Source organism: Pelodiscus sinensis, chromosome 2, assembly GCF_049634645.1.
Source record: "Pelodiscus sinensis isolate JC-2024 chromosome 2, ASM4963464v1, whole genome shotgun sequence".
Classification (NCBI taxonomy): Eukaryota; Metazoa; Chordata; order Testudines; family Trionychidae; genus Pelodiscus; species Pelodiscus sinensis.
In genome coordinates this window covers 140,654,526-140,678,962 of record NC_134712.1, presented here as the reverse complement: position 1 = coordinate 140,678,962, position 24,437 = coordinate 140,654,526, and the positions used below count along the sequence as shown (strand labels likewise).

The 24,437-nt window shown below is 41.1% G+C and overlaps 1 long non-coding RNA gene across 1 annotated transcript; it reads left to right on the top strand.

Annotated features, from left to right (window-relative positions):
- The first annotated feature begins 1,031 nt into the window (after window positions 1–1,031).
- LOC112543705 (uncharacterized) lies at window positions 1,032–23,816 on the top strand. The gene is made up of 3 exons (XR_003086924.2): window positions 1,032–1,310; window positions 2,094–2,183; window positions 7,407–23,816. It is a non-coding gene; the product is annotated as an uncharacterized LOC112543705 (long non-coding RNA).
- The last annotated feature ends 621 nt before the right edge of the window (window positions 23,817–24,437 follow it).

Below are 24,437 nucleotides of genomic sequence, written 5' to 3'. Positions count from 1 at the left end.
CACAAGTACCTACCGGTTTTACCCCTGCTAAAGCTCTATTTGAGTTTCTCATAAGGTAGGGCTTGTACCTAGGGGTAAAATGCTGTAATTGTACCATGAAAGAAAAAAAAAGAGCAAGCAAAGATTTTAAAACTAAAAAACAAGAGAAATAGTGAATAAGAAAAGCAGGAATAAAAACAATATTTTTATTTTAACATGACAGTAGTTATTTTTTCTAAGGCTTTGGCACTCATATCTACAGGAGATTACAGGAACCAAACCATTTTTTAAATTAATTTTTAATAATGTGTAATAATCTGAGTGGCACTGGTCTGTGTGCAGAATTAGAATTCCTCTGATAGAAAAAGAAATATTTGTGCAGAGTTTTATGAGCAAAGTTGACCTGAGGCTTCCCGAGGCTGATTGAGAAATTGCAGTCAACGCAGATCCTTAACCCCTTCCCAGCTCTATTTTCAATCTGCTAAAGAACAAAGTCTTTGTGATTTAATATACAAGGAAACAGATAAAGAGCTGAAAAGAGCAACAAACTTGTACATAACTACAAGAAGGTTTATACTCCTTTTAAATTCATTTTAATGACTAGAACTGCCACTTAAGGATAATTCTGCTTTGTGAGTCTTCAGTTGATAGCACGTTGCATTTATAACAACATCTTCCCAGGTCAACCAAGAACAATCTGAGATTGTTAATTTCTCCTGCTTTTGATACCAAGTTGAGGAGATGGCAATCATAATGTCTCTTACAACTTTAAAATAAGCATATAAAAAGCTAGACAATTCTGAAGGGGGGGGGGGGGGAGGCGAGAACCTGGACAGAATAGGCCTAATCCTTAAAATAAGCATGGAGTTAGCTTTCCTACTTCTTTTTAGAAAAGCCTAAAACATTGTTGTTAGGGGGGGTTAAAAAGAATATTTATGAGATGCAACGATAAAGACATTGCTAATGTTGCTGACTGTTGCCACACATTTCCATTAACCTGCAACAACCTGCCTGTGAGCCAGCTCAGTGGGTGTTAATCTCCGTAAACTTTTTCATCCAGTCAAACATGTTTTGCCAGGGCATTGTACTAACCTGAAAGCTTCTCCCGTTCCAACATCGCTAGTGATAATTACATTTATTAATGATTTCCGGTTACTCAAGGATACTGAATCTGAAGTGCAAAGAATGCTCTTCTCAAAACAAAGCTGAAAAGGAAAACTCCACCATCCTCATAAAGAAAACCCCTAAAACCGAATGGTGCCAAATTTAAAAGGAAGACTGTTATGTTCAAACTGGAGAGGAGTATGGTCAGACATGCATAATCCAAATCGGTATGCAAATTCAAATTCTTATTGTGCAATACATTTAATATGACATTTGTAAAATGCATTACAATTAGGTAAAATGTTTTGAAATTATATGTATGATATATTTTCATAAACACATTTATATTTAACATATAATAACTAATTGAAATGTGTGGACACAAATCTTAATTTGAATTCTCACCAGAAAACAGTAACTACAGATTAATAAATGCATAGTATGAGCAGAATACCTGTTTGTTTAAGTAATACTCAAATGATACTTTGTCTTATTCATTGTATTGTTGTGATCTGAATTACTTGGTTTTGATATGAGGAAGTCGAACAGTGGAGAAATCCGCTTTCACTTTTTAAAGTATAGGAAAAGAGATAGTACAGAATATATTTTGTAGTAGTAATACTGGCATTTATATAATGCTCATACAAAATTATTTAAAATATAATAAATGCTTTTTAGTTATAAAATATCTCCTCAGGCTCAGTTATGTGAGTTAGTAAAACAGAAATTAGGAGGAAGAAATTTGGGTCAGGATTTCAACCTAAATGTTTCCTTTAAATATTCTTGGACATGAAATATATGGGCCCGGTATGAACTAAAAAATGTGTAATGTTTTAATACAAGTTAGCTATCATGTTTTAATTAACATATTTTAAAACACTACCCAGCACCTAGTGTAAAGTAAAATTTTTTAACTTGTCTGCAGTGGAGTAAAGATTGTGGCTAGGTTGGAGTTGGTTAACTTATTAACTAAATTTAACCTCATGTTACCTATTTCTTTCCAAAACTAGATAAGCCCCAACTAACCTCGAAGTGGAAGTGAGAGAGGCTTCTCCAGAAACATGGGTCAGCACAAGAGAAAGAATGATTCCTCAATTTCGGTGAGTCATGAGAAGAAAACAGAAGAGGGGTTCAAGACTTGAAGAGCCATATGAGTAGACAGTGATAAGTGGTTATATATCAAATTATCTTTTCAGATCTGATTGCTTGGCCCTGAAATTAGTATGAGCCACATGTAATCTGAAAGCACAATTTGGCCACTGGTATGCATAGATTCAGGGGTGACAGCAATGGGTACCAGATAAACTTAAAAAAACCCAAAAGATCTGGACGCACTTTATAGACTAACAAAACAGCCCACGAATACCATTTACATATTTTGTTAGTCTATAAAGTGCTACCAGACCTTTTGTTGTTTTTTAAGTTTAACATGTACAGACTAACTCGGCTACCCCCTGAAGCTTCTGATCAATGGGTACCATTTATTCATTAGTAAATCATGTTATCTGACAGTATAATGCATGTCTACCCTACCTCGAAGCCTAGACTATGAAGATGTGAATATCAGTGTGCACCAAAGTACTACACTGAAAATCCCCCATGTAGATACTGCAGACACAAACCAAAAGGGTCCTAGTTTGCATTAGTGTAGTACTGTTTAAAGAGGACTACACTGATATGAATTAGGAATCTTTTAGTTCATGCTCACAGTATCCACATGGGGGAGTTACAAAGCAGCACTTTGGTGTGTATTGCTATATAACACAGCAGTCGGAGCAGTAGGGCAGTGTAGACAAACTCTTAGTCACTATAAATGATTGTAACTTGTAAACTACAGGCTGTGAATTTGGGGTGAAGTATCAAGAAAAGCAAATAACAAGAGAATATAAAAGGGAGTTTATCTTCATTATTTCTCTTACTTTTTGCACCTTTCTGTTACTCACTCTTTCAGGTACTAAAGGCCATGTAAGTTATACCCCCATTTATATTGCTCCTTACTTTAGTCTACAGACTGGAAAAAGTCACACAAACCACATAGCAACATTTGCGTTGGAAGTGGCCCATTTTCTGGTACCTGGGATGTGTCTCCACACAGTGGAAATGGTTGTTGTTTTTCTTATGGTAATTTGTTAAAAGATTACAGAAATATGAGAATATTTATATATGTCCTGGAAAGGATGCTAGTTATATATGATTAATTATATACTTAATTCAAGCATATTGGCAGCACTCAGAAGACCACTGAAAATTAGATAAAATACTCAGGAGTATTATCCAGACAGAAAACAGACTTTATCTGGATTTAAATGTCTCTTTAATAATGAAAAGAGCTGAATTTCATGTCATTGTGAGATGGCTCAGTTATTCTATAATGAAGTGAAAATTTAAGCATATTTTTAAACAAGAAGATAATTGAATGGTGGGGCAAGTATATCATACATTTCATCTTAGGTGAACAGAATGGACATTAATTTTTAAGACGTCTGCATAAGAATCAATAATAGATAGATTAGGAGCAAATAACAGTCTGGTTTCCCTTGGTACTCACTGGTGTTAGTCTCTTTTGTGTAGCTATTTTCATGTACTCTGATAATTATAAAGGCCTTATGAAAACATTTATGAACTCGGTGTCAGGTTTGTTACCAGGGATAACAAGTGGTACTACAGTACCTAACTCAGCCTCAGTAGGGGTGCCAACTCCGGGACATTAATGAGAAGATTTTTAGCATTGTTTCCATTAAGCAGCAAGCTGCAGGCTGCCACTGTGAGAAGGGGTCCAGCAGAGGGCAGTGCAATTTAGTACCAGTCTCAGAGACTGCCTGCTTAAGAGCAGAACACATTCCCTAGGCTTCCTGCCCTCTTCTTGCTGCTCTAGAGTTCTGTCTGCTTTCCAAATCTTGGAACCCTCTCTTTGGATGGAGAAATTCCTTGTGGAAGAGGAATGAAATTTGTTTAGCTGTCAAAGTCTCTAGCAACCCTTTCCTTCGCCCTGCTGGTGGATCTGATTAGGGAGTTTGACTCCTGGCTTATTCCATGGAGTGGAAAGACTATAGAAGGAGTAGATGTGGAAGATATTCATGTAACGTGTGAGTAAGGAAGGGTATTCATGGGAGTGTAGAAGCTACAATAAAAGAGGGTATGTCTACACAGCAACATTATTTTGAAATAACTTAGTCCGTATCTACACAGCAGGCAGTTATTTCGACATAATGTTGAAATACTATCAAGCTGGAGGGATTCTTACTCCAACTCCTGTAACCTTCATAGTGCAAGGAGTAAGGGAAGTTAGAGGAACAGTGCTCTCTTTCGAAATAAGAGCTGTGTAGACGCTCCCAATTTCAAAATAGGCTATTTTGAAATAAGTTATGCAATTGACGTAGCTCATTTTGCATAACTTATTTCATGTTAAGCCCTGCTGTGCAGATGCACGCAGAGGGAGAAGAAAGAGAAAGCATAAACCTACAAGAGTTGAGGGTTATACCTCCTGTTATAAACCCAAACTTCGGGTACGTCTAGACTACAAGGTTTTGTCGACAGAAGTTTTGTCGACAAATACAGTCGACAAAGCTTCTGTCGACAAAGAGCGTCTCCACTACATTCAGTTCTGTCAACAAAGCAAGCTGCTTTGCCGACATGGCAGTGTAGACACAAAGACAGTTTACATGCAATAACGCTTTCTGTTGACAGAACTCTGTCGACAGAAGGCGCTATGCCTTGTGAAATGAGGTTTACCAGTGTCGACAAAACTGCTGAGTTCTGTCGACGTTATGTCGACAGAACTCAGCGGTAATGTAGATGCAGGTTTAGTTTTGTCAACAAAAGTCCACTTTTGTCGACAAAACCCTGTAGTCTAGACACACCCATAGTGGTTGCGCTCTGCTTACTGGTAGAGACAAAGACTGATCACACCAGTTGTCATGTAACGCACTGTAAGCCAACTTGCTTACACTCAAGATGAGACTTGGACTCAGGCTTATGAGTTTCTTTCATTGTGGTTTTAGTGCTTACTTTTTATGCATCTGAAATTCAAACCTCTTGATTTGGGAGGAGAAAACATACTGAGCTCCTTTAACATTAATTCCCCAATACTATCTCCCTCTTGTCAGTTTGCAGTCCTTATTCTAAGTGAATGAATACAGATAAGAGAGATAAAAAATTGTAACTGGGAGGTAATGGCAGCTGAAATCATGGCAGGGTTTATGAAACAGAGACATCTACTGGTTAAGCTTTCAGGGGCAATGTTTTACTTGGGTGTTTGTAATCTTACAATGCACAGTTCTGGCCTGGACTTGCTGAGTATTGTTAACTTTCTGTGTTTGTTAAGATGCCAATACAACTCATGCACATGCCAAATTTGAGATTTTCCATGAATTATCAATTTACAGGGCAATATTCTTAATGTGTGATCTTGTGATTTTAAACTTCCTTATTCTGCAGTGTTTTTCAAAATGCATGGTGAGATTAAACATTTATTGTAACCCAGTATCATAGAATCTTGAGAGAACCCTATATGCTATGGGATATCAGGTCACTAATCCACAGTGTGTGATGGGCAGTTATCTTTCCCTGTAGCCACTGAATTTGTTTATGGAATTCACTGTAAAGTTTTGATGGACAAACTAACTGTATTTTTGGTCAGCACTGTCTTCAATGGAGTTATGCTGAGGAAAAATTTGATTTTTTTTCTTTCTAATTCCATTATGAGTTAAGGCAGAATTCCCCTATCAATGGTACAAGGGCCCAAAGGAAGCTGTGGATACTGCCTCTGGTGTTCATAATGTGTTCGTATTTTTCATAAAAAGGAGATAAGGTAATCAAAGATGCTCATGAGATTTGAAGGTTTAAATGATTCATATATGCATTAACATATTTGATCGCTTATCTGAAATTTAACTAGATTATCCATGCTTTTTGTATCTGCAAAAATGGGTTGGAATTCTCATGAGAAACATTTTGTCTTTGTGTTTTTCAATATTCCAGTCAGTCCAGAAATACCGGCAGATAAGTCAACCTAATATTGGGAGAGAAGCCATTTTGTGTTTTATTCCAGTAGAGGTTTACAAAATAAATAAATAAATAAATAAATAAATAAATACATACATACATACATACATAAATGTGAACTGAACATTTTCAAAACTAAAACAAGGCTTGGTCTCCATATGGATTATGTTCTTGGTGAAGGTTCAGGTCAGTTCTTACATTAAATAAACTTAATTTAAAATGAATGTTTAAAAAATGAAGAAAGCAGTTTTCTGCTTCAGAAAGTTTGAAAGCCTTGAGCCAAGGTGCGAAGATACCAAATGTGAGATAATTTTTGGTCTTTAAATTGGATTCTGCTTACCTGTAACCATGGATCAGAGGAACCTCATCACCCCATAGTGATAAAAGAGCCATGTAGATAGATAGATAGATAGATAGATAGATAGATAGATAGATAGATAGATAGATAGATAGATAGATAGATAGATAGATAGATAGATAGATAGATAGATAGATTTATTTTGGTTCCTTGGATTATGTTTAATTCAGAGCCTCTTAATTCAGCATAATCTCGTATGGAAAAAATAGTTGATGTTCTTGTCATCAGTTAGAATATAGTGGTATGAACGATGAGTCAGGTTTCTCCACCATAACATTGTGACTAATTACAATATTTCCCAGAAGAGCAAAATGTTATTTAAAACTGCAAGGAGGAAGACATTCTCTACCAAGCCTTCATCTCTCTATAGTCATTCTATTTTTTAAAATGAGTACCAGCAGGGGCTCACCTCTTTAAATATGTGTTAAAGTCATGACTGATGTCACTCTTTGGGGTTAAGCTAGGGCAGCAGGAGCCAGTTCGGGTCTAATTGTTGAAATGTATGGTTAGTTCAAGTTAAATAATAGACCTCTGGAAAAAAATCAGCATAGAGGTGCTGAGTTCTGAAAAGAGTGTTGTTTTTGGGCCTACTTTCCTGAATAGCCTTGTTAAAGCCCCTGGCTGATATATGCTAAGCAGGGCCAGGCAATATGTGTAGACAAAGGGAGGGCAGGCCAGCTGAGCGGCACATCACTCTCTGAGCCAGGGCATACACTTTGATGGCTCCTTTGGAGGTATGAGTGAAAGCCAAACCTCTGTTCCCTCTTTTTTTTTTTTTTTTTTTCATTTCTGCCATGCAAAGATAATCAGGTTTATGTAAAGTATGTGTGCTCTTTTGACAGTCCGCGATATCTCATTAATTCAATCACACCAAACACCATTGTTCCCAAAGTGTTTGAAATGCGGATAGGGATGGAGGCTTTTTTAATCCTGTCAATCAATGTTAACATTTTTCTTGCAGTTGCCATGGCCAGGGCCAGAGTTCATGAAAACACAGAATAAGAGCCAACAAAACAAGAATAAAGACTTATTTGAGATACTCTTTTTAAAGGACATCTACCATGCACAAAACATGGGAAGTAAATGTAGACAAGTTTGGACACTATGGCTCACTGAGAGGAAAAAGAGGGAAAGAAGAATTTGAAAATCAAATAGGCCTATAAAAACTTGACCCAAGAGTCTCTGGGAAAAACCCGATGAATTGCTCCCTAGTAGAACAATGTTCTTTCTTTCGTGCGTTCTTCAGGAGTACAATGCTCAATATATTATAACACATGCCACTGATGTCTTTACACTGTTGTAAGCCAGCTCAGACCAACGGAATGCTGATAGAGGACAACAAGAGATTGTGCTGTGATAATTCTCTCTTTTTCCTGCTCTGCTACAAACAAGCACTGGGAAAATTATTCATGCATATAGACCAACAAAGGAGAGATGGGAGATTTGCGATGTCATGCAGTGAGATCATGTGATAAACTTTAAACTAAAACCCATGAATTCACCCTTTGGGGCATTGTAAAATTGCCAATTTATCTTTATAAATATAACAATTAAAATATCTTATTGCACTTGTGGAAATCATGGCCATTTTGGGATTGTTGTACAGACTAATGAGACCACGGTACACATGATAAACAAAAAACCGGACAATAACATAATTATGCAATTTTCACAGCTACAAGAAGAAACTCCTAAATTAGGTATTCAACATCTCCTCTGCCTTCCAATAGGCCTCATATACAGTTATATTTTATTTCCTCTAATTAACTGGAAAAATATAACAATATATTCATATAATATTTCAGTCATTGATTTCCCCTAAATATATGCGGAACTGTTTGGGCACCCATATAGTACAGATGTTACTTTTTTATATTCTTACCCATCTTAAATTCAAGGGCTCCTAGATTTAATTTTGTATCTACTGGCACTTTTTTCTATGACAAAAAGAGTAAGGAATACTGTTTTCATGGAAGCATTTGTCCATGCCATTTTAAGCTTTGACTAAAAAGAAGTAATCGAAAGGACAAAAAAGCAAGTGACTTTGTTGCTAGATTTCAAAAGTACTCTTACTCTGGTATGGCAGAGATCTATATGGAGCATGAATTTGGAGGTCAGTTCAGCCTGACATGGCACTGAAGATATCTGATGAATGGCATCAAGAGCAGCCACCATGCCAGGGACAAATCATTGACAAAATAGAGCTAATGTAATCCTTGGAGGGTGCAGAAAATAAGAGAAGGAATGGGATTTTACTTCTTTATAGCACATTGATGGAGTACTGTGTACAATTCCATGTTTTTAAAAGGATGTTGAAAAATCGGAGAAGGTACAGCAAATAGTTTCCAAAAATCATTCAAGGACTGGAGAAAGTGCCTTAACAGTGGGAGATTTAAGAAGTACAATCTACTTAGTTTACTAAGAAGATTGAAAGGTGATTTGATTACATTGTAAGAGTACTTTGACAAGGAGGAAATATCAGGTACAAAGGGGCTCTATAATCTACAGGGGAAAGGCAAACAAGAACCATAGCTAGAATGTGAAACCAGACAAATTTAAATAGGAATTAAGGAAGTTTTTTTAACATCAAGAGTGATTTTAACCATTACAAATTACCAAGAAACGTGATGAATTCTCCATTTCTTGATGTCTTCATGTCAAGACTGGATGCCTTTTTGGGAGATATGGTTGAGTCAAACACAAATAATTGGGCTAAATTGCAGGTTAACTGGATAACTTTTAATGGCTGGTGATATATAGGAGTTCAGATTGGATGATCTAATTGTCCTGTCTGGCCTTAAACTCTATGAATTACATGTAGCTGTACATTATTGGTTCTAAACTGCTAAATTGCTCTGGAAATATTATAATCGCAGTAGGTAGCTGTCCATAGGGTCATATTTATTTTATGTTTTGATGTGGCTCAATATCCAGAGATCATTTACATGCCTTTTAAGAACTAACCAGGCCTGCCTCCATTACATTGCGGAGCATTTGTCCAGATAGCAACCTTCCTTTCTCTTCTTCTTCCAAGGAGTATGAAAAAGGGCCTGAGTTAGGGATCCCTCTAAGTCCCCACAGCACAGATATCCAGCAGTCATATTTATGGGCTCTCAAGGATCATAGACAGGGTTCCCTAGTTTCAGAACCTCCCTCCCCCTTAGAGAACATGTGAGAAACTCTTGGACAATGTCCCAACCTTATCATCCTTGCAGGAGGAATAACGATAGTTCGAATTAGGAGCTTTAATTCTAACTACCTAGTCAGAGCTGCGTGTAGCTGTGGCAGGTAGTTTGAACTACGGGACATTTAAAAATGGCGGCGCCCGGGAACATTCAAATGAAACCCGAGATATTTAAATCCCGGGCTTCATTTGCAAGTTCGAATGCCTACATTAGCCACCCTAGTTCGAACTAGGGTGGCAGTGTAGGCATACCCTGGGTCTTTAAAGTAGTCTGGCTGGCTAGAATTTAAATGAATGTCTTTAACAAAATCTTATATTTCTTTATTATATGCTAAATTTGTATCCTGATGCTTATAGCATTAGCAAATATTTTATTTTAACAGGAAGCAAGACCAGTAAAATTCATGACTAGATATAACCTCAGGAAATATGTTTAAAGCCCACATGATTAAAAGCAGCTCTTATCTGAATGTAGTACAGTGAAATAGTTTGTTCCCCTAGCTAGAAGCTATTTTAATATTCAAAACATTGAGTTTATGTTGTCAGATATTCTGCAATTTTATATCCAAATACCCCAAATCCACAGAACAGACTTCATAGATTCATAGATTCCAAGGCCAGAAAAGACCATTGTGATCATCAAGTTTTGCCTTCCCTATAATAGAAGCCATAGATTTTCCCTAAATTAATTCATTGAGCATAGACCACCTTTTAGAAAAAACATCCAATCTTGATTTAAAATGTTCAGTGATAGAGAATACACTAAAACATTTGGTTAATTGTTCCATTTGTTAATTACCCTCACTGTTAAAAATTATGCCCTATTTCAATTTGATTTTGCTAAGCTTCAGCTTCCAGTCACTAGACCAAGTTATTCCTTTCTCTGCCAGATTGAAGAACCCATTACCGAATATTTGTTCCCCGTGTAGATACTTATAGATTGTAATTAAGTCACCCCTTAACCTTCTCCTTGTTAAAATAAATAGATCAAACTCTGAGTTTATCATCATCAGACAGGTCTTTTAATCCCTTAATCATTCTCATGGCTCTTCTTTGAACCCTTTCCAACTTCTCAACATCCTTCTGGAATTGTGTGCAACAGACCTGGATACAGTATTTCAGCCTCTTTCATAATAGTGCCAAATAACCTCTCCTCTACTAATTGAGAGCCCTCTGTTTAAAGATTCCAGGATTCCATCAGTTCCTTTGGGACTCACATGTTCAGCATTCTACCACAATCCCCAGAAATTTTTCAGAGTCACTGTTTCCCAAAATAGAGTCCCCTACTCTGCAAGTATAGCCAACATCAGTGACACCCAAACATTGCCTGTCACGCCTCAGCTTACTTCACCTTACCAATACTTCAGAGATACTCCTCTTACCTGTCTATGCCTCCCCTCCATGACAGCTCAGCCAAGGTTTTCTCATAGTCTTGCCCACTACACATACAAGGAAGTAATCAGAGATACCCTGAGAAGTTGCTAGATATCGTTTTGTACCCTACATGAGGGAACATTTCAGACAGATGAAACAAGAATTTCCTATCTCACATGAGGGATGAATCTCGCCCCTCAATGATCAACATGCATCTAGAGCAACATCTGAGTGATACCCCAGACTAACACGGCTACATTTCTATCACTATTCTTAATGTGCATAGATTTCTTATTCCATTTATTGCATGTTATATATTTTACAGGAGATAGCCAGATCCACAGATACTCAGAGGAAAGCATAAAAGAGAAATTCAATAGGCCAAATTAGAACTACATGGTGTTGAAGCTTCCTTATCCAGCAGTATCACTTATCATGAGGGCATTACTGCTGGCTGTTTCAAATATCTGCAAGACATTGGAAAACACTCATATAAGCTCTTCAAACACATTGCAAAACTCATCCATTTGTTTCATCCTCACACATAACTTTACATTTAACAACAAACACTTTTTCCAAACCATAGGAACAGACATGGATACTGAGATGGTTTCCTAATCTGCCAGTCTGTTCATCTGTCACACTGAGGAAAAAAATTCTGGAAAAATGCACCATGAAACCAATGATACACCTGAGAAATATCAATGAAATTTTCATCCTCTGAACAGACAAACTGAAGCACCTTATAGATTTTCACCACAGCTTCAACAACCACCACTATATTAACAGATTTACAACCAATATTTAATGGGCCCCATATCCCAAAAGAAAACTTTCCTGACTCTGCTCCGCTAGTATTCAAACAGCTCCTTCTCCCAGCCTTGCCAAGCTCATCATCAGAAGCAAGTTCTCCACAGACCAGGACACATGTATTTAAAATACAGGTTGAACCTCTCTAGTCCGGAATCCTCGGGACCTGAGTGGTTCCAAAAGAGAGAATTTTCTGGATCATGGGAGGCCAGTATTATCTAGCAGCATTACCAACATTTCCACTGCGTACTGTGCTGTTAAAGGACATTTAGGAGTAAATTAGAGCTAAATAACAACACAGAACACAGAGAGCTAGGGCTGGTGGCTGTTAACAAACTTTATGGGACAGCAGGAAACTTGGTCACACCCATGAAAAGTGAATATCTAGCTAACTAAAATCATTCTGGATGACAGCTGTTTCTGGATGAGAGAGTTCTGGATTAAAGACGTTCAACCTGTAAATATGAGGCTTTGCCATAACAATAGATGTCAAAACCTGAAGACACAATGTGGTCCTTCTATGTAGGATCTCTGGGTATGTCTACACTACAGCGCTAATTCGAACTAAGCTCTCGAACTAACGCGTCTAAAACTAAAAACTAGTTCGAATTAGCGTTTTGCTAATTCGAACTAGCGCGTCCACACTGATTGGACGCAGGGGGGCATTTAAAGGCGGCTGAAACCGGTTCTGGCAGAGCACCAGGTCAGTAGTTGCTTTGTGTGGCTGCTGTCTGAGGCTATCTGAGGCTCGTGCTTAAAGGGACCCCCCTGGACAGCCGGTTCTCAGCTTTTCCTGCTTGCTTGCCAACCTCGCCGAGGGACAGCAAAGCGTTGGTCTCTGTGCCCGTCTGTGTCGGTGCTTCCCTTCGGGGACACCGACACAGGTGGCAACATGGAGCCAGAGCTCGCCCTGCACCTTCTGGTGCACTTTCTGGACTTGCTGCTGCAAGCCTGCCACCAATGGCTCGAGGCTGCCTGGCACCACCTGGTGCATGTCAGCCCCCTGCCTCTCCACCTGGCTGCCCTGGGGGCCGTGGAGGAACCGCGGCAGCACCCCGGCACTGGCGTGCCCCACCGCATCTGGCGTCTGGACACCAGCACTGACTGGTGGGACCGCATCGTCCTGGAGTGCTGGGAGGACCGACAGTGGACCCAGAACTTCAGGATGAGGAGGGACACCTTCCTGGAGCTCTGCGAGTGGCTCGCCCCTGCCCTGCGCAGAAGGGACACTCGCATGAGGCCTGCCATCCCCCTCCAGAAGTGGGTGGCCATCGCCCTCTGGAAGCTCTCCATGCCAGACAGCTACCGATCCGTCGGGAACCAGTTCGGCGTGGGGAGATCCACTGTCGGAGCGGTGCTCATGCAGGTATGGCACTCATCGGCCACTGCGCTGGAAGGGAAGGGGGGCTGCGAGGAGGGGATGGGCCGCCCCAGGGACAAAGGGGGGGCGGGAGGAGGCGAAAGCACCCTGCACTGGAGGGGTTGGTCTGTCCCGGCCGTACTACATGCCACCAGGGGGGTTGCTTCCGGGAGTGGGGTGCGGGGCACTGCCAGGGCATGAACGCTCCCAGCCACCCAGGCGCCCCACTGATTGGCGCTTTGCTGTGTCTCTCTGCAGGTGGTCAAGGCCATCAACCGGGTGCTGCTCCGCAGGGTGGTCCGCCTCGCTGACCTGGATGCCGTCACCCGGGGATTCGGCGCCCTTGGCTTCCCCAACTGCAGGGGGGCCATCGACGGGGCGCACATCCCCATCCGTGCCCCGGAACACCAGGCGTCCCGTTACACGAACTGCAAGGGGTACTTCTCCATGATCCTGCAGGCCGTGTGCGACCACCGGAGACAGTTCACGGACATTAATGTGGGCTGGTCCGGCAAAGCACACGACGCCCGGGTGTACCGCAACTCCTCCGTGTGCCAGCGGCTGCAGGACGGGACCTTCTTCCCCAATGGCCACATCAGGATCGGGGACGTGGACATGCCTGTGTGCCTGGTGAGGGATGTCCCCTACCCACTGCAGCTGTGGCTGATGAAGCCCTACATGGGGCACCTCAATCCCTCCCGCCAGGCCTTCAATCCCAGGCTGACCAGGGCCCGCATCGTGGTGGAGGGGGCCTTCAGGTGACTGAAAGCCTGCTTTCAATGCTTCCTCACCCGTCTGGACCTGGCCAAGCACAACATCCCTCCCATGGTGGCAGCATGTTGTGTGCTCCACAATTTATGTGAGAGAAAGGGGGAGACTTTCCTGCCAGCCTGGATGGCTGAGGCTGACCACATGACTGGCCACTACGGTCAGCCCCGCACCGCCGCCATCCGGAAAGCCCAGCGGGGGGCCGTCCGGATCCGGGAAGCCCTGCGGGAGAGCTTCCTGGTGGAGGAGGAGGACTGACCTCTCCCTTGCATGCCCCACTGGGGCCTTCTTCCACCCTACCCCACTTCCCTTTTCCCCTCCCTACCTACTGTCAAATAGGGTATGTCTACACTACCCCGCTAGTGCGAACTAGCGGGGTAATGTATGCATACCGAACGTGCAAATGAAGCCCGGGATTTGAATTTCCCGGGCTTTATTTGCATAAGCCGGCCGGCGCCATTTTTAAATGCCGGCTTGTTTGAACCCCGTGCCGCGCAGCTACATGCGGCACGGACTAGATATTCTGAACTATCTGTACGCCTCGTGGAACGAGGCTTCCCCCAAACCTGGATGAGGTCCACGATCTCCGCACTAGACCACGCGGGCGCCCGCCTCTTGGGGCCCTGGGTAGGGTCCTGGGAGCCGCCAGGCTGGTCCCGGGAAGAGGGGGAAGAGTGGGGGGCATCGGGTGGCTGGCTCATGGGGTGTCAGCTGCTGGGTGTGCTGGCACGGGTCCTGGCAGCCTTGCAACTGGCACAAACCCCGTAGCCAGCCTATGCCCCTTTAAGGGCTCCGGGGCCGGGAGGGGGGCAGACGAGTTTCCCTGGTGTTGGCCAGAGTGGCCACCAGAGAAAGCTGGGAAGGGCTAGCCTCCCACTAGTTTGAATTAAGGGGCTACACACCCCTTAATTCGAATTAGTAAATTCGAACTAGGCTTAATCCTCGTGGAATGAGGTTTACCTAGTTTGAACAAAGCGCTCCGTTAGTTCGAATTAAATTCGAACTAACGGAGCGCTAGTGTAGCGCCTATGAAAGTTAGTTCAAACTAACGGCCGTTAGTTCGAACTAACTTTGTAGTGTAGACATACCCTCTCAGACTTTGCCCTCAAAGAAACTTTGTGCAACACCTTCAAAAGATGAGCCTGGGAACTTAAATTTGTAACTCTTCTAGACACCAAAAATCATGGTTCTACAGAGACATGAGTTATAAGGTTCATTACAACAATTTGTAACCTTCTAATCCTCCTTTATCCTATGACTTCAGAGATGTTAATTGCCCACTTCACGTTAACTGGGCTCTTGCACTGTGTTAACCTCCTATACATAACAATCTGTCCCACCTTGTATTTAGCTGTGACTAGTGGTGACTTGTCAATACAGGCGAACTAGGCGGTCGCCTAGGGCACCAAGATAAATGGCCGTTGAGGGTTTTGGATGCACGGGCATTGATTGCACGTTTTGTCAAGGGCACCAGTTGCCGGCAGCTGGTCTAGGGCCGCTCCTGGATGTGACACTGATTACTTTTTTCACACCTGAGGAAGAGCTCTTTGTAGCTTGAAAGCTTTTCTCTTCCACCAACAGAAGTTCGTTCAATAAATGATATTTCCTCACTCACCTTGTCTCGGTCATATCTCAGGGCCAGCAAGGCTACAATAACACTGCAAACAGCATAGGCCAAATTATGGCATTTAGCTTACTGTCTCATGAGGAAACATAGGTACAGCTGGACAACTTTTTTATAATAGTTTATTCATATAAATCAGTGGTGCACAACCTTTTTTTCAGCCATGAAACCCAAAGGTCATTTTAGCAGTGTGGTGCTTAGAAAAGGGTATTTTGAAAGTGAAAAGATGTGTTTCTTTAGAAAAAAAATCCTAAGGAATACGGGATCTGTCAAAAAAGGTTTTTTTTTTCCGAAAGAACCACATCTAGATGGCAGTTTCACTTTCGAAATACCCTTTTTCAAAAGACCGCTGTAATGCAATTATGCAAATGAAGCACGGGATACTTAAATCCCTGCTTCCTTTGCACTTTTGATTTGCCTAATTTACATCCCTCTTTCAACAGAGGGATGTAGTTTAGACATACCCATACTGAAGCTCTGAGAAATTATATTGCTCTCTTACATACAGAGCCACTCCTCTGCCTTTTCTCCCACACCTATCTTTCCTGAACTGTTTATATTTTTCCATGACAGTGCTCTAGTCATGTAAGTTATCCAATCATGTCTCTGTTATTCCAATCACATCATGGATCCTTGACTGTGCCAGGATTTGGAATTCTTCCTGTTTGTTTTCCAGGCTTCTTGCATTCTTGTACAGGCACCTAAGATAACTAGCCGATTGCCCTATTTTCTCAGAGTAAATTAGGATGCTTGTCCTATTGCACCCTCCTCCTTGTGTTTCCTCCTGGTATTCCACTTCCCCACTTAACACAGAGCTTAGGTCACCATCTCCTGGAGAACCTTGTTTAAAGTCCTCCTCACTAGGTTAGCAAGCCTGCCTGCCAAGATGTTCTTCCCTCTCTTTGTTAGGTGGATTCCATTTCTTCCTACCAATTCTTTTTTCCTGCAGCACCATCATATGGTTGAAAAATCCAAAGCTCTCTCTTCAACACCACCTGTGCAACCATGCATTTACCTTCATAATTTAATAGTCCTGACCTGGGCCTTTTCCTTCAACAGGGAGGCTGGACAAGAACACTATTTGTGCCTTTTTCCCAGAGCCATGTAGTTTGCAGTGACTCACTCATGGCCATTCTGGGCAATATCATTGGTGCTCACATGGAGCAGCTGGAATGGGTAGTGATCCAATGGTTTGATCCATCTTAGCTCACAGTCCAGAATATCCTGAATTCTAGCTCCAGGAAAGCAGCACACTAACGTGTCCATGTCTGTATTGCAGATGAATGACTCTGTCACCCATAGGAGGGAGTCCCCAACCACCACCACCACCACCACCCGACTCCTCCTCTTGGGAGTGGTAGTTATGAAGTCCTCACTCTTAGGACCATATATCCCAGACCTTCCATTCAACAGTCTCCTTTTGATCCCTTTCCTCAGATAGCTCTCGCAACCCATTCTCTGCAGTAGTACTTGTTCAGAGAGACTGAAAACGGTTTCCTACCTCTGTCTGCACTGGGGGTGCAGGAAACAATTTTTTAATAATAGGCTCTTCATTCGAGCAGGGTAAGGTATAACATGACCCAAATGGCTGTAAGGGGACCCTACACATATTCAGAATGGAAATGAGGTATACATTTTTAAGGTGAATCTTATTGACCAGTGGAACAATTTACCAAGCATTATGGTGGATTGTCCCTCTCTGAAAATTTTTTAATCGGGATTAGTTTTTTTCAAAAGGTGATTCTGTAGGAATCATTTTGGAGAAGCTCTAAGACCAGTGTTATACAGGAGATCAGACTAGCTGATCACAGTGGACTCTTCTGGCTTTGGAATCTATAAAGATTAGGCTGGCATATCACAAATTCAATATTTCAGATTAGGGGTTAAGCCTGCTCTCATTGAGGACATATTTGGCAAAAACACTTGCTCCCTAAATAAGAATAGGGAATCAAAAGTGCTGGCCTATGAGAGCTCTTGCCTGTCCATTTACTTTTGCAGTTAACTTATCTATGATGGAGACGGGGGAGAGCATGTTTTAAAAATGGAGAATACAGGACTCTCCCAATTCTTGTTCGTGACAGGACTGGGACCTGTCTTTAGGTGCCTATGTGAGAAGGTAAGGAGAGATTTCCAGAATACATGAGAGACGAGTCTGTGTGGGATTGCAACTCTCCCTGTGCATAGGTGAGTGGGTAGTGGGTAGGCAGTGGTGGGGAATGATTCCTACACCACTTTCCCAGAGCACTCTGTTCTTAACACCCTCTGCTTCCTTTCCCCTTGCAGGAGATACAGGAGACTGAGGGAGATTCCAACATGGAATGCTGAAGATCATATCCATTCCCTGGTCTGCCCTGGGGGCATCACAGCTTTCTAAAGTTACAGTTTAACTCTTTAATGATCAGTCAAATGATAGGCAAAAAAAATACTATAGTTTCAGGCTGTCTTTTGGATCAATCTGACTTCCATTTACAGCCCAGTTGATGCAAGTGTCATGTGCTACTTAAAATCACTTTTATTTGCAGGCATCATAGAACATTTTACTAATATCCATCTCCCATTCCATTATTAAGAGTGAAAGTCACACTCCTAGGAAAATTCCGTTAAATAACCTTATTGTGCTTCCAACATTTATTATCAAAGGTATTTCAGCTTTTGGCTTCAAAGAAAAACAACCTAAAAAGATTTATTTTTAAAACTTTAATTACAAAGATATGTGAGGATGAAAAAAAAGTATCTGTGAGTGTGAACTCTTGGCCTCTCAACAAACTCTTATCTGCTAAATTCATTCAGTGGCAAGAATCCAATACTTCAATAGTCCTTGAGATCCCTTTTTCTGTGTGAGGTACGGGAGGATAAAGTCATATTGTGTAAAATATTAAATATCTTAAGATGTCCCAGAAAAATAATGTCAAGTAGATAGAACAGATTTTTTGAGTCATATGCATGGGTAGGGAGAACAAAGTGTAGATACATTTGGATATGCAAGTAAAACAGCCCTGTTGTTAAATAGCACTTGATTCCATTAGACTCTGTTGGATTGTTAAAAATACTAACATTATGTGTGACTATTCATTTTCATCACCTGCTCTTGATTAATCCAGTCCTAAATGGCATCTGCAGACCCTGCAATCTCATACTACTTAATTAAATTAGCAACACATTTGTTGCCCCCGTTTTCCTATCAAAGGGTTGTGCTCAGGAGAAATAAAACCTTTGTTCACCGCAACTCCGTATAATTTACACTCTTTCTTCCCTTTTTCCTCCAGCTCCTGGCTCAGATGCTAAATTGTAACTGGAAATAGGGAGCTATTAGGTCTAGTGAAGCGTGTCAAAGAAGTCAGTGGAAACCAGGCCGGAAAGGAGGCCCCAGCTCTCATAAAACAACAGGGTCAGGATTCTAGATACAGGATTACATTGTACTGAGATGCATTCATTTTGCAATAAAAAAGCATTATGACCTTTGGACATCTGCATATCAGGCAGACACTATGGAGACAGAGAGAGGAAAGGAGAGGGAGAGAGAGTGCAATCATAAGTAGAGGGTTTCTGTTTAAACTATAATAACTATACTAACTTATGCAAGTAAACAATATATTCCATGACTTGCAAATAACAGACACTATAGGTGAGCTGTGTGACACTGAACTGATCTGTTCCTGACCTAAGGATTAATACAGCCTATATCGCTGTGCAACAGTACTGTCTGTTATGACTGCACAGAAACCCATTCTGTAATTCAAACAAGTACACATAAACTCAGCACCAATGTTTATCTTTAAAGATGGATTATAACTATTCTGGACACTGATTCATCCAAACTTTGCTCCTGTACATGTCAATTTTCAGCTCTTTTCTTCCCATCAACCCCCTGGACAGATGGCAACAGGACTGTAACCAGGGTGGGAAGAGCAGGGCAGCCACCCAAGACACAAAACTGCAGGATTGGGAAAATTAGGTAGAGAAACTGAGGGGGAAAAACTGCAGGGGGTGCACAGCAGGCACTAAAATGCCTTAGATTCAGCTCTGGATGGCAGTGTTTGTTACATGTATCAGTCCACTCAGAGTATCACCTGCAGACTACAGTATCAGGTCACATCATGGCATGAGTAAAAGTTAAGAGGAGTGCCTACTTTTCCCAGGTTCCCCAGTGAGCACCACCTGACAGACTAGCAGCCGTTATGCCATCTTGTCTGCTGTTCATTTTTCATTGAGGTCTCTTCTAGTCCTGGGCTTTAAACCTAACGTTGCAAAGGTTCTTTTTTAATCCTCCTCTTCCTGTACCATGTCAGTTTGTCCTTATTATATCACTAAAACATTTTGAGTTTCAGTATTTCATTTTCTCAGAGATTCCAAGTCCAAAAGTTTATTGTGCCCTTAAGTAAATTTTCTAAGCAGAGTGTCAGAAAGTATGATAGATGCAATTGATATAAAAGGCCAAACAGATTTAAATAAGTAGCTGAATTAAGACCATTTTTTTGCAGTTGTGAAGTGAGAACACAAATCTGTAAGACAAGCTCAAAGCTCTGGCAGCCAAAGACTCTGCTAAATTAATCTAAGGGCACGAATTATTGGCTGGAGTTACTGACTGGAGCAAAAGTTCAATTAATGCCTCCAATTCTGCAGTTATTTTTAAGCAGTTTCCTGACAAATCTGAGAACATTGTTCATTGGGGATAAGAGACAAGGTTATGGATAAATCTGTCATAACAGTTTTTCACTTTTTAGTATGGAGCATGTTGCAAACTGTTCGGAATTTACTGAAAGACTATGTTCAGGACATAGATACATACACAGGTCCATATGCAGGTATTTCTGTGGGAGAAGGGTACTTTTTTATAAATGTGGGCCACAGTTTTTTTAAATAGAAAAGAGTTCAAAATAGTCATGCAATGAGTGTGCATAAGAGAGGTTAATGAAATAGTTGAATGGAAACAGTGATTGGTAAAATGATTTTGTTATAACATACTAAAAATGTATACAGTAATAACAGCTTTATAGAAATTACCTTTTGGGATCTTGCTATAATATCGTAAGTGAAAAACAATATTCTAAAATATTCCATTCTTCATTTCCAGAGTTTTTCAGTTAAGATTATATAATGGCTAGTAGTAGTGAAATAGATTTTAGGTATCAGCAAACTTTTCTCGATGACAGTAAGTTCACAGTAGTATGTAAGACATGTTCACGGTTAGTTTCCATCTTTAAGGAGAGTTTGAAGCTCCAGATTTCCAAGGGGTTTCTGGGCAAAGATATCCATCACTTCATCCAAGTCCACTTTGGCTTCATAGTGGATGTGCATGAGTGCAAGACCTGACAATCACTTTTGGGCTGTGCTGGTACGCGTGTAACTGTGCAATCTCTGAAGAGCACTTACGCTGCATTCGCACTCACAACTTGTGACAGGAATAGTACAGCATATCTTCAAGAGTGTAAATATGTTAGGAAACATGACATCATCACATTCCTTGATGGCTTTTGCAGCTGTATCTGGCCATTCACTTTCTTGTCTCCTGCTATATTTGACTTTACACCGAATGATTTTCTGTTGAATCAGGTCTGGTGCTAGAAGGTCATCAATGGTTTGCAAGTTATTTCCACGAAACACAAATGGTACTAAAAGATAAGAAACTATCATTTAAATCAGAGAACTCCTCTTCCAGTTCTCCAGTGATATAAGCCAAGAACCGAACTGCCACATTTCTTCTGTAGTATTCCTCTGGAGTAGTTGCTGCAGCATTTTGCCAGTGAACCTGTCTACCAACTATTCAAGGCATAGAAGGCTCCCCTTTGACTGCATGGGCTACCCGTATTGCACACTGATAGATTATACCAAATTCCTCATTTATATTTTCTAATATGACGCCATAAATTTTCTTAACCTCAGCGATCTCCTTGTAGGTGCTGACAATATCTATTGTTTTGCTTTGTAATTTGACCTGACAAATGAGATATTACTTCATAAAGTAAAATGAATGTGGTGATAAAGTCAAGTGACGCAAGACATACAAGCAAACTATTGGCCTCTGCCTTGCTTTTAGGGTCCCATTCGACTTTCTGGTAGGCTTCTCCACATCAGTCTTGATTAATTCCATTAGCAATTAATTCCAAAGCTGTAATAATAAACAGGTGTGCTTGGTAGAAGTGTTGATATGCAATATGTCTTGCTGACCACCTAGTCCTGAAAAAGTTTATCAATGCCTTGCAACCCTGTGACTCTGGTAATTCTTTGCTGATGGACAAAAGCAGAACTCCATGCTTTGGACTCCTTAGGAGAAACAATCAGTAAGACTTCAGTTTGTCCATAGTGTTTCATACAGTTGGCAAACCACAGGAATAAGCAATTACAAGGTTGATATAATGTGAACTGTAGTGCACATGTACTGCTTTCGGTGATAGTTCTCTTATGCAGTGCTGTATTCCGATATTATCACTTGACATGTTTGCTGCGCCATCATGGCCTTGTCCTCTTATTTTTGGTACATCCAATCCTAGTTCGTTTAGCATTTTGATCATACCATTAGCGATGTATTCACCAGTAATTATTTCCAAAAACAAAAAGTCCAAGACGTCTTCTCGAATATTCTTGTTTTTGTCTACAAGATGACCGTGTAATGCCAGCTCTTCTTTGTTATGACTAGATACTTCATCAGCCATGATACTGAAGAAAGATGCAGCCTTTATCACTTCAAGTAGTTTTTGGCAAATAATATAATGACCAATTATGTCTATTAGTTCATTCTGAATTCTTGGTGATATATATTTTGCATTGTGGTTATTCAAACCAATGCTGAGTATATGATCATGCAGAATAGAGTCACGTCTGGCTACCATTCGCAGTGCTGCTAAGAAGTTGCCACAATTGCCTGCTTCATCCACATCCGAGGTTTCTGAACATTTTAAAGGCTGTTCATCTTAATCATCTGCATGTAATGCTACACATTGTTTTCCACAAAAAAGGATGGTTTCAGACACAGACTTGATAATGTGTCTGTTTCGAGTTATGGTTTTTTACTATGATCGTAACGATTATTTATGCTTTTTTCTGGGTTCACTATAGACTGTTTTAGGTGTTCTGCAGCAAGCATAGAATTGTTATGGCATTTTGTTTGCTGATGATCTTTAGCTTCTTCATCAATTTTGTGCCATTTGATAAAGGGAGTATTGACAATTTGCCCACATTTACTCCTTTTGTCTTCTGGAACCATAACTGCTCAATAAATATAAAAAGCAGAATCTAGTGAGGAGTGATATAGCATCCACTTGCAGTCATGCAGATACCTATACTTGAACTCACGATTACATTTATGCAGAAACCTGGAAGGAAAAATGTAGTCCCTTTGTGGAATGTAGTGTTGAGTAAGCAGGTGGTATTTTTGAGTAGGTGAGAGTGAATTAACAACTTTGATTATCTCTTCTTTCATCATTGTGGCATTCAAAATAGTATCAATATCATCCACAGAAAGACTACCCGCTTCTGTCTTCATCACTCTTCCCATCTCTAGTAGCTGGCTTTCTTCACCTGCATGACATTCACTGACTTCAAATCCTGATTCAACATGCTCTGATTGCTGATAGAACAATAGCTAATGCTTGATTTTCAACTCTGTTCCTATCTGTCTCAGCAACAGCCTTCCTAGCCTTTACAAAAGCATTTATCTGCATGCAAAACTTGTCTTTCCTGCTGCTCTTTATTTCCCACTGCGATATTTAAATCTGTTTTGACTATTATGGAAACCAGATAAAGCTGGAGTGGTGCAGCAGCAGCACCCCAGCACCTCTGCTGCGACAGGCAGAGCCAGGAAACAGCAAGACCCTGACAATCCCACCTCCCTCTCCTATAGCATGAGCCAGGCTAGGCGTGTGTGTGTGTGTGTGTGTGTGTGTGTGTGTGTGTGTGTGTGTGTGTGTGTGTTTCCAAAGTGCAGCTGAAAGGCAGTGACCTCCCCACCTAGCTTTGCAGCCCCAGTCCCAGTCCCACTCTCTGCCTGGCCTCTGCCCCAGCTTGCAGCGGGACTCTTCCCAAAGAGTAAAGAGGGGCAGCCCCTGTGCCTAGAGCTTTGCACTGCAGCCTGCAGGTTCTTTCACCATGGCCACATGTAGCAAGGGGGCAGCCTGCACGTCATGTTGCTTGCACATGGCCTCATAGGGGCACTGTCAAGGGACTGGGCCCTCCCTTGCTGGCTGGTGTAGAGGAGGGGCTGACATCAGACACCCCCCTCACGCTTACTTGGGACACTGTTGGGGGAGGGGATTCGCACCCTTCACACACACATACACACACACACACACACGGGACTGATATGTTAGTCAACTGAGATTTAATAGTTGTCCATGCTTTTTTCTTGCCCTCTGCTTCAGACGCTGTGAGTTTTTCACTTTCCCAAATACACTGAATGGGTGCAAATAATCTACAGTAATATGACATAGGAAATGGTGGAGCTATCCCCCTCGTATAGATAGTAAGCTCTTTTGTCCTCATTATGGAGGTCAAACTTTATCTAGCTACCTATGAGATGATGTAGGGATGGGAGTGATTGTATATAAAGAGAAAGAAAGTCTATAAAAGGGCATTTTTGACAGGAATGGGGAATCCAAAATATGCATATATTCTGAGCTGAGGAGGGCACATTTTAAAGGAAATGGGGCACCAACACAAACCTAGTGTCTAATCGTCAAAGATTTCAGATGAGGATTTTTTTAATCACACAGGAAACACCACTCTTGCATGAGTGAAAATCAATCATATGTAAAATTACTGACAGAACCTGGCCCTTGAAAATCTGTACGTGTTTTGAGGAAAGGTACCATAAAGTGACTAAATAAGCAAACCACTCTGCAGTCACAATTTTAGTAATTGATCTACTGGGCGTCAA